The sequence below is a fragment of the Fopius arisanus genome, unplaced genomic scaffold (assembly GCF_000806365.1).
Source record: "Fopius arisanus strain USDA-PBARC FA_bdor unplaced genomic scaffold, ASM80636v1 scaffold00067, whole genome shotgun sequence".
Taxonomy (NCBI): Eukaryota; Metazoa; Arthropoda; class Insecta; order Hymenoptera; family Braconidae; genus Fopius; species Fopius arisanus.
The window spans coordinates 116,984-128,138 of record NW_011887806.1 but is presented as its reverse complement, the minus strand read 5'-3'; the positions used below and the strand labels follow the sequence as shown (position 1 = coordinate 128,138).

Sequence of the window (11,155 nt, the reverse complement as noted above, 5' to 3'; positions counted from 1 at the left end):
GACGTGTGACTTGTAATTGCTTCATTCGAGGCACAGATATACTTGACTTGGCGATCGTGAAGAGGGAAATATGAAGTTTATCTTTGAAGTTGTTACCCGGTACCCGGGGATGGCGCTGGAGACGGGAGGGCGCGTCGAGCGTTGGACGCGGAGGATCGGGAACCAGTTTCATCTTCTTGAACGCTTAATTAAGGTTCGTCGAGTGGAACGGGCATGCGTAAATACTGAAAGGGGCAAGAGGATCAGAACGAGAGCTCAAAGAAGAATGACCAACGGGTGAGAAAGACATCGATATAGGTTAAGTCCTCCGGGTGCCGTCTCTCTTCTCGACTTTATCCGCGATACGTATTCTTCGGGTCCTCAAGCGCACCCATTTCGCCTTCGTTATCGTTTAACGGCTTTATCGCATCGCCACGCACAAAGAGCGAGAGAGATTGCTAAAAGGTGAGGTGGGGAGGGGTGGAGTAAAAAAAAAAATCTGTTCAACTCGTTCCTTATTTTATTACGGGGCCAGGCACACGGCCAAGGGTCGGTACTGTGAGTAATTATTTCATGGTCCACCGCCCTAGACCCCATCCTCAACATACCCATACCATAATTAGATGTGGATTGCTGTGAATAGCCTTAAGAGACTCCGCGAGTGCATCGCACTTGGATTTCTGCATTTTACCATTGAATAAACCATTTTTGGCATATCCGCCATACGTGGTAACACCTGTGCACCGGAAATATTGCATACGTTTGATTGTGCAACAAGAATGAGATATTGAATCTTCTATTTCGTGAAGAATTACCGGAGGAGAATTGATCGCTGTTTTAATTTCATCGTTTGGCACACGGAAAAATCAATTGAGAGAAGTGGAAATGACTGGCGGTAACCGGAAACGCAAATTTAATCGTTTCTTTGGGGTTTTTTTTATTGGTTACTAGGGGAAACGGCACATTGAATGTTTATAATTGTTCTGCCAGATAGGTGAATGAAATGCAAACGAGAGGCTCAGAAGAATGCAAAACGATATCACTCCTCTCATGCGTGAAATGCGCCACTTGGTTCATGTGCAAACGTACGGGATGGCATTAGCATATATGTGTTTGTAATGTAGATGGAATGACTGGGTGGTCAAAGGGAGGACTCTTGATTAACATGGGAAGGCCCTCTGACACATCTGCACCTGTCCCTCACCTCCCTCTTTCATTTATTCCGCCCTCTCCATCGGAAAACCGCCGGATGATCGCTATCGTTCGACCATTTTGACTAATTTTAACGATTTCAAGATGGAGCTGTGCCCCAAGTATTCGCCAAGGTTGTGGATTAAAAAGGTACTTCGGCGGCTCCTGTTATCTCGAGTAAAAAAAAATTGTAATCGGAATATTTTTTCCAAATTTTCCAAAAATTTTGGAAAAATTTTTCCGACATTTTTTTTATCAAACAAAAAAAATCGGAAATTAAATAATTTCATTTTTTTCATAATTTAGATGGCGTTTTTTTTGAGAATATTAAAAAATAAAAAAAAAGAAAACATCCGTATAAACAAAAAAAAAATTATATTTACCAAAATTTCTAGAAAATTATTTTTAAAAAATTTTCAAAACATTTCCCAAAAATACAATTGTGTTCTTTCCCGATTTTTATTTTCCATATGTTTTGAAAATTTGGAAAAAATATACGAATTACAATTTTTTTTTAATTCGGGTACTTCTAATTCTTGAAGTTTTAACCCCTCAACATTGGAGCTGTACAATAAATACTCATTAACGTACGTATTACACATATCTTGATTCACGTAAGCCAAACCGACACTCGAGATAGCTATGAGGTTATAAAGTTTACTGTCCCCCACAATCTCAGCATCAAATCGGTGAAGAGATAGTCACCAGAGTGTACATGAATAAAAGGGATCTAGGGATTGTCCTCTCTCATCTGCCGCTCCTTTCTAGTGACATCATCCGCTCGTGTCACCACGACCACTCGAGATCTCCTAGGCAGTTCACGTACCTCTCGCCGAAAAAAAAAATCATTCGCGAAATCGTGGAAAATTAAAGACGAGAATTTTCGCGGGAAATATAAAAATCGCCATGACACAAATTAAGTTAAAAATGGTCGACTCAAGTCGCTGATTTGATTCATCCACTGACTCAAGAATTGAATAAAATCGAAATTATTTATTTCGATAAGAAATTTTTAGAGAAAATCAGAGAGAGTTGAGCTGAAGAATTGAATTCAGGGGAAATCTGTGTCATTGCTAAAAAAAAAAGTGAATGCATCTGGAATTTAGAATAATCTGGCGGTTGAATCTCCCAAGAATCTCAGCAGAATAATTGATATTCGATTGAATGAAAAATATATGACTAGTTGAATAATGGGTTATTGTTATTTTAATCTCCGTCAGCGGTACCAGCAATCACGAAAATTTGACGGAGCGTTGAATTTTAATTTTCCACAAGAAAACCTTTCCGTCTGACGTCTGACGTCCCAAATGAAGACAACATTGAGGCCCTCAAAATGGGACATCGGAGAATAGGAATGCGATAACCCCTCGATCGAAAAAAGAAATTTCCTCCAGGAGGAATTCGAGCAAACTGGAGATACGTGAGGAACTTCACCTCACTATATCCTTCTCTGAGCCACTAAAAGAGACTGTATACTCCGCAGAATCACGAGGACATTTGTACCGTTACGTTCTAACGCACTCCGTGTCGCTGCAGTTTTTATCCATCTTTTTTTTTTTTTCTTTTTTTTTTCGTGCAACTGTCCGTAATTTACGACGGGGTTTCCTATGGTCAGGGACGTGCCTCAGTGAGTGTACCTCTACCTGATGTTCCTAAGTCTTGCTGACCCGGCGGCAAACAGGTGATGCAATTAAGCCTCGACCTTGCTCCGGAAACATTTTCGCACCCTCATTTGCGACCTCGAGCCACAAACATTTGCGCGCTTTTGTGTTTAGGTGAAAAAAAAGTCACTTTATTCTTTCTCATTCACTTTTTACCTTTGGAGCACAAAAGTCAACGTCACTCCGACACCGGGTCGTATGTCTTCCAAATGTGAGAGTCGTAAATACTTCACGGAGTTTTTGATAAAATCGGGATATTTATATGGTTAACGGATGGATAAATAACAAATGGACACTTTTAATCTATAACATATCTTTGAGATAGAGATACATTCATGTATTATTGGGCTCTCTGGCTCTAGCTGTTCATGACGATTCACATGACTCTGGGATTGTACAGTCATGCATCAAATTCAAGTTGATACATCAATTTTACGGAATATTACGAATTCAATTGAAAGTGCCGGATTTATTTGTCAGTTGTAGAACTTGTTCGCGCTTTTTTCTCCAGGCATGTCTGGGAAAATCGACTGGATTAACATTCACTTTCTGGCACTGAAGTATTTATTTTCATTCATTAAATGAGTCATTTACTTAAACAACATTAACGCTCGCCATTTCAGAAAGTTTCACTCAGCCATAAAAGAAATTCGATTCCTGCGTTTTCACGCGTTCGTTATTAAATTTAAAAAAATGGAAGCTAGTGTCGATACACTGTGGGTGGAATTTTCCATGGTAAATTTGTGAATGAGAAAAATATTGGGCCGGAAAATGGGTCAGTCGTGTAATAGGTGGAATAGGTGGAAACGGTATCAGAACGGGAAGACGTAAAGCATGTGGTGCGCGATCCGACGGCAGCCATGCCGTTATGGCGGTGGGGCTGTCGCATTTAAATACTCGTAAAGCTAACTCTCCTCCAACCATGTATATATATATATAATATATATAAGGGGACACGGACCGGGACTGCCAGGAGAGTACAGAGGGTCGCGTCATCACCGGATCGTTTCGTGTCCTAGGCATTACCTCGACTCTCGCAATTTCCATCGTTCGTCAACCCCCGACGATATAAACCCGTCGATTCTACTCTCAATTCACCAACAAAACGGGGTGCTATCCCAGTCGTAAACGATTTCCGAAACGGCCGATTTCTCGCTACCGCGGTAAATCCATCCCTTCCACTGTACCCCAATGTACAAATTGCCCGGATCACTTTTAAAACCATTTTATGTACAGTTCACGATAAAATGATTTGTTTCCGGCCATTTTTTTTTCCATAGGTTTCACTGTCCATTGATAAGAGAGCGGAAGTCATTGATAAAATGTTTGATTTTTCTCGGGATTTTTATTGCATGTGGAAATTGAAATTCATTTTGATGGGACGTTTGAAAATTTTTGGGGGTTCGCGGGGGGTGGGAGGGGCATTTTTATGGGGTAAAATTAGAGGTTTCTTGGACAGTAAATTTTTGCATTGTAGCTCGATGAAACTGGGATCAATGGAACGTCGGATGGGGCCAATAAATTCACGATAATTAGTGAGTCAGTGGGTAGGAGGGAGATTTAAACTTAGCCGCGGCTTCTGGCCAGCGTAAATCCACGGCTTCGTTTTGCCACGTGACGAATAGTTTTGCTACTTCATAATATTAATAAAATTCAACCGAGCCAGAGTTATAGCCTTCAGGATAATTTCGGCTTTTTTAAATATTTATAATTATTCTTCATATTTTCGCGGGTACTTTGGCGACTTCGGGGGAAATACTCGTGATGGTGTAACTAAAGATGGGCATTAATTTTTCGACATGTTACTTTTCTCGCGGATGTGCAACTGCTGGTTAATTAATCATGATTAAAGACACTGGATGGACGAAAATAGGCACGGCTTCACAAATCTCCGGCGAAAAATTTTTCCACCAGAGGTAACAAGCGGAAGTTTAATATTAACGCGATATTTGGAACACCCGGAGGTACCAAAATACATTTTCCCGGTCTGGGAAAATTTTAATCATATTTTTTCATTCCAACAGAAATTCAAAGTCTTCCAGCGTTTTCGTAATAAATTTTTTTTTTTTTAATTTGAATTGAATTTCAATTTAAAATTCAATTATTCTGTGAATTCGTTTTTTGATTGAAGAATCTCCCGGAAAATTGAATTTTTCATTTAAAAATTTGAATTTAATTTCAATTTTTAGAAACTTATATTTTTTATAAATACAAATTATTCCAGATTTCTTGAAAAAATTCATAATTAATTAAATTTTAATTTAACATTCAATTATTCTGTGAATTTATTTTTTGATTGAAGAATCTCCCGGAAAATTGAATTTTTCTTTTAAAAATTTGAATTTAATTTCAATTTTTAGAATTATATATTTTTTATAAATACAAATTATTCCAGAACTCTTGAATAAATTCATAATTAATTAAATTTCAATTCAACATTCAATTATTCTGTGAATAAGTTTTTTGATTGAAGAATCTCCCAGAAAATTGAAGTGTAGTTGATCCAAAATTTTGCTGGGCTCGACATCCCCGGGGATTTTAAGTTCCGGCGTCAGTTATCTCTTGCCCGCGGGTATTTTCCCCCGAAAGACAGGGGGGAAAGAAATAAAAATGGAAGCGCGTGCCCCATGATATAGGATCCACACAAGATTTTGAAGGTTTCGAGGGGTTGCAGAAGGTGTTGTGGGCGTAGACCAGGGCGAATATAAGACACCGGGTGATGCCCTCCCCTGAGCTAGCAACTTCTCCGAGGTTGTCGGGGTGAGGGCTAAACTGATATGAGAAACGAGCATTTCGTGCTGCCCTCGGGGGCCAAAACGGCTGGGCTACCTATTCGTTATACTCTAGGAAAACGTCCCGAGGTACATTCTCCTTGTATCACACAGCCCCCACGACCAGTTCGTGCTGGATGTTATTCGTCTTATCACATCCGGGGGCATTCTCTGGGAAAAACTTTTCACCGTCTATATCATCCCCGAGAATATACCCTTCACAATTTTCATCTTAATCTTCAAGTCAATTATTTCATGAACATCGAAGAAACTTTTTCAGCTTTCAATAGAAAAAAATATCTGAAGTGAAAATAATTTTTTATCTGTTCCCGCGATGTTTTTCCATCAGGTAAAAAATTTTTCAAATAATTCCCGCTGTGGATATTTTTAGAGTAATTTAACTGGTGCTAAATGAAAGATATATTGTTATAGGTATGGATCTGAGAATGAGGATGCCAAGAGGATTGGTTGCTTGCCATGGAAAACCGACCAACGGGAAAAGGGAACGCCACCAGAAACGCTTATCATCGCCTGCAGCCCCGCGTCGACCGTCGGATCTTTATTTATGGCCTCCGTCAGACATACCTAGTAGTGAGTGGGCTCACTTGGAATATTCCGGCTGACTTGGTAATTCTTCAAACGTATTTTTTTCAAATTCTGCCATCATGAAGGGCCAGAACTGCGAATTAAAAACCTCCCCAACTCCCAAAACTCCCCAACCTCCCCAAAAATCCGGGAATATCCCCTCGATTCAGGAGTCGACAGTTGGAGCTGCTAAAACGAACAACTCCGGAATTGAAAACAAATCTGAAAACCCTTGCAGCGAGATAACCGGAAAGAATTCATCGGCTGGGGCCACGTGGGCTCGCGTGTCAAATCCCTTTCTGTCAAGACTTTCCTCACATCGAGTCCGGACTGCTCTAGAATCTATTCGGAGAATCACTGAGGTATCATAATTTTTTTTTTAATGACAAATAAATTTTGAGAGATGGATTTTATCGGGAATTTTGGAGTCACCGTAATCCGCCATCCGACGGAACTCGTGCCCCGCCAAATATTTGGCGGGAGCGTGTGCTCTTCAATTAAGTCAACACGAAAACATTCGAGTGATCGCCCTCAACCCTTTCTACCTCATCACCTCATCATCCCCCGGGTCTTCAAAACCTCCGCCTCAATGTTTACAAAGGATTCGTCCCCGGGACACATGCAAACTCGTGACTCGGACTTACCGTTTTGCGGCGAAGTCGATGATTCAACGACGCAGCAATGTCAACAATGGAAGTACAGGTCCCCATGCCGTCATGATCCTGCCCTAAACCAGACTGTCCAAGTCCTCCAACTCCACCTCCACCACCAACTCCAACTCCAACACCTCAACGTCCCCCAGTAGCTCCAGTACCTCCAGCTCTTCAGGATCTTCCAGACGTCGTCCTAGCAGCTGAAGTCTCGTCCTCTTTCTCCAGTCGTTCCCTCCAGACTCAGCTCCAACGTTCTTGCCCTCACGTGTTCGAACAACGAAACAAAAAAAAAAAACGAAACAACAACGGAACAAATAAAACCAAACGCCACGCTATGAATTCCCGTCTAATCTCCAACGTTCACCCCGCGAATTTGGTCTGGTCCAGTCTCTACCTCAAAACGGGTCGCGTTACGCTCTCTCGCGGGCCAAAGCAAACTTGTCGGATGGCAATACGTGAGTTAAATGTTCACCGCGGATGGTTTACGGCCGATAGTCACCCGCATGTGCCACCACGCGGCGCTGCCCTCGCGCCGTACGCCTTGCCGCCGCTGGGAGCTACTCCTCGTGTTCACTTCTCACATATAGACGAAGAGGGGGCTAAGGGGGATGGAGAACACAACTACATACCTGAAATACTGGCATTCTGAGGTACATACGAGGGAGAGAGGCCACACTGGCCTCCCCCAATTGTCCAAGAGTTGAACAAAGTACGATAAACTACAACTGCGCAAGTGAGAGGATCATCAACAGAGAAGTACCTACCAACCGGGTGCGACGAGGAGGTGAACAAGTTGGATGGAACCACTGAGGAAATACGTGAATCAAACAAAGTCAGATAATTACCAATACACGCGCCAAAGCACTCACACACGCGTGTTGTTCGATTTATATGCAAGGGCGTTGTTAATGGCGGAGTTGAATCATGGGTGGGGGAAACTGGTGGTGTCTCTCTTCCACTCATTGAGCTCCTACCGCCTTGAAATGATTCTTTCAATTTTATTCAGTGATTAATTCGACAATCACGGCTGCTATTCCACGCATTAACCGCGCGTTGTGTCAATTTAAGTTCGGGGAGGTACTGAGAATTTCTGGGGAATCATGACGGCTATCTGCTGGTGAATATCCAACGATTGAGCCATTACTCGGTGCTTCGCGTTATGGGGATAATTATATGGCGTTGCGATATACATCGAGTAATGGTGATTTGTTGCGGTGCACCGGTTTACCGACTCTTTTAGGTGTCTTTCTCTCTTTCATTGGTTGCGTTCTCTCGCTCGGGAAACGATTGTTCGACGAGTGAAGGTGGTACTCCTGAGGGGATCTACACGACGCCCATTCCAAGATACCAATCGATGAGAGAGACGTTTTCTTTTTCACGCCTACCTTCAGGTCGTGCTCGGGATTCAATGGATTAATCGAGGTTTCATGGGGGAATTAAGTTTAATGAGGGATGAATCTGATTCCGGTTATGAATTGTGAGAACCAAAAATTATTTCCATGAAAACCATTTTTACACCGATTTTTTTTCCGCTGAAAATTGATCATTATTTATGGACCGGTTAATTTCAGTTCAATGATTGCATGAAAATTCACGAGAAATCAGAAAAAAAATATATTAAACACCGTAGATTGGATTGACTCACCCCAAAAATAGTGTTTTCCTCTTGCTGTTGGCAATTCCACGCGCGCATGCAGATTTAAAATTGCGGGAGTCCAATTCCATCATGACAATTCGCTGCGTCGGTAGAATTTAATGCGTTAAATCCTCGTCCCGACGTGACGGATGGTCCATTCCGTGTTTATATATTTATCTTTCGATTCAGTGGTTATTATTCTGGATGACGTAATGAGTGTTATCGAGTGGTAAATAATTTCGGGGTGGAAAATCGATGGATCGTCTGTTGTGGGCCGGGACGGTATTAACGGCGAATGTATAACTGCAGAGACGGGATACAAACCGATGTGGAACGGAAATATGGCTGCTATTCCTCCAAAATACATCCTGCGCTACGCCCACCTTCATGTTCATCCCTTTTCCATTGGAATTCATTCTCCATCCGATATTTTTCCACTCATAAATCACGGAATGGCTGTTTCAAAATACATTCCATGTTAGTTAAAGAATAAAAAGTCTTTCTCATAAAAGAAAATGATAATTCACTATAAAAACGTCAAAATAACGTCTGACGAAGAGAATTACCTGACGTTATTCAAAATTAAAAAAATAAAAAGATATACGTCTTCATTAAAAATCAACACATGAATGAAGTTGGCCGCAGTTGAGACTGATTCCCTATTGGTGGATTGGAGTGGGAGATGTTTGAGGTTAGGGCGGGAAATTTAAATACGCAGAAGCACGGAATCACGATGGAATTAGAAGAAAAATAGATGGAGGTGGGAAAAAATAGCTTCGAGGTATGAGAGCAACGTGGGTTAGCACGTGGTCGTGTCGGATTAGGTAGGGTTATGTACTTGTGGGAGGGAGGGGAGGGGGAGGGGGAGGTAAAAGCAGAGTGAGCGCATTCAGCAGTTTGACGGAATGTTATTGCGGTCATAATCGTTGAGGCGCCAACAGGTGCGAGCAAGCCTACATGAGCTCGTGTGTATGTGATGGTACCATCCGGAGAACTGTGTTGGTACGTGCGTTTCTGCTCGAGGGTAATAAAGATTCTCGCTCTCTATAATCTCCAGCGGAAACAATAACTAAACAGTTAGCGAACATTCTCTGTCCACTTATCGAATTATGCACGGTGATGCACGTTTTGCATGCACGGAATCATATTGCGGGGTTTATCATGATATGGAAGGGGTAGTAAATTTTTTTTATTTTTTCGGGATTTTCAGAAGTAGAAAAAAATCACTCAACAGTTTTTAATATCTAGAAATATATTTTTTCCATTGAAGAGAATTTTTTTACGGAAAAATAATTAAAAATTTTTTAATAATTTCATTTAACCACGAAAAATTAAAATTTCCATAAACTCGATTTTTTTTTTGTTGGGAAGTCTATAATTTTGAGAAGTTAAATTAGAAAATAATTATAAATATAAATATAAAATAAGACCAACTTGAATATAATTAATAATAAAAAATTCAATGACTTCTCAAAAATCGCTTAAAAAAAAAAATTGAAACAAAAAATGTCTTTCGTTTCAGAAAGTGAGCGAACTATTTCCTAAATGCCCTCACCTCATGAATGACTCCATGACGTTGGAATCCGTAAATATTTGTACACCTCGAGGATTTGTAACGAATCACCCAGCAGGAATATCCATCCTCCCCGAGAAGTGAAAGTGAGACCTTGTCGACAGGTAAAATGATGCATAAATAATGCGATTTCTCTGGCAGAGGTGGGTGAAAAGGTTGAGCCGTAATGTTGTGACATGCACCCATCAATATTTACCCCATCAAAGGTGAAAGATATCCCGCAAGGTCGACTAATCCCTTCCCACAACCCCATTCATAGTATGAGCCCTCGTGTCTGAAACTCGTTAGAAGGGTGAATGAAGAAATGACCAGCACTACCTGTCGACACCGATTCACTCCCAAGATAAACTCCCAACGACTTGTTCACGGCAGGATAATTACGCGTTCAATCCTCTCGGCTTATTCATTGTGTCCAGGCAAAACCACAAAAGAGGTATCTCCCATTATAGTGTCATTTGAAAATGTCCATTGAATAGAAATCGCCGATGAATTGAAAAAAAAAAAAAAAAATCGGCATTCCCTTATGCCGGGGCTATCCTTATACGCGATACCGAGATTCATCCGCAGAATAGAATAGATACTAATACTCCATTCAATTCCATTTCCGTTGGATTAAAAGAAAAGGCTTGATAAAACGGAATTCTAGAAACAGGTGAGTAATTACTAATGTATATATAGGGGATTCCTTTATCTCGCCGAGCCGATCTACTTCCTTATCGCGGCGAAATTGTCCCTGGCATCAGCTGTGCTCTACCTTTTTTTTTTTCAACCCCGTACGTCACGTCGGGGGTTGAAAAAAAATACTAGGAGCACGAGACGTTTAATTTCCGAAGCCCTTCCGCCAGTTCTCATTCACGTGCTATGGGATTTTCTCCTTTTTCTCCGTCGTGACTCGACTCTCCAGCTTCTATTCTCTTCTGCTGTGTCCTCCTCTCGGTATTTACTTCAATTTCTAGGTTTTTAAATCAATTTCGCGTCATTCCGATGTTTTTTCGTTATTTCGTGTATTTTCAGTCCACGAAAATAGAATTTTTATTGTAAAATATTGGAGAAATGTTCAGTCGATGCTTTTCCGGGAAATTTCCCGGGTACAAAAAAATTGAAAT

The 11,155-nt window shown here is 41.0% G+C and overlaps 1 protein-coding gene across 1 annotated transcript in view; it reads right to left on the bottom strand.

The window, feature by feature from the left end:
• The window catches only part of LOC105269306 (homeotic protein antennapedia), an 83,496-nt gene extending 76,218 nt beyond the window's left edge, over positions 1 to 7,278 (bottom strand). The window contains exon 1 of the mRNA XM_011309445.1: positions 6,832 to 7,278. The gene's annotated coding sequence lies outside the window, so the exon portion shown is untranslated. The remainder of the gene's footprint in view (positions 1 to 6,831) is intronic.
• Positions 7,279 to 11,155: the final 3,877 nt, after the last annotated feature.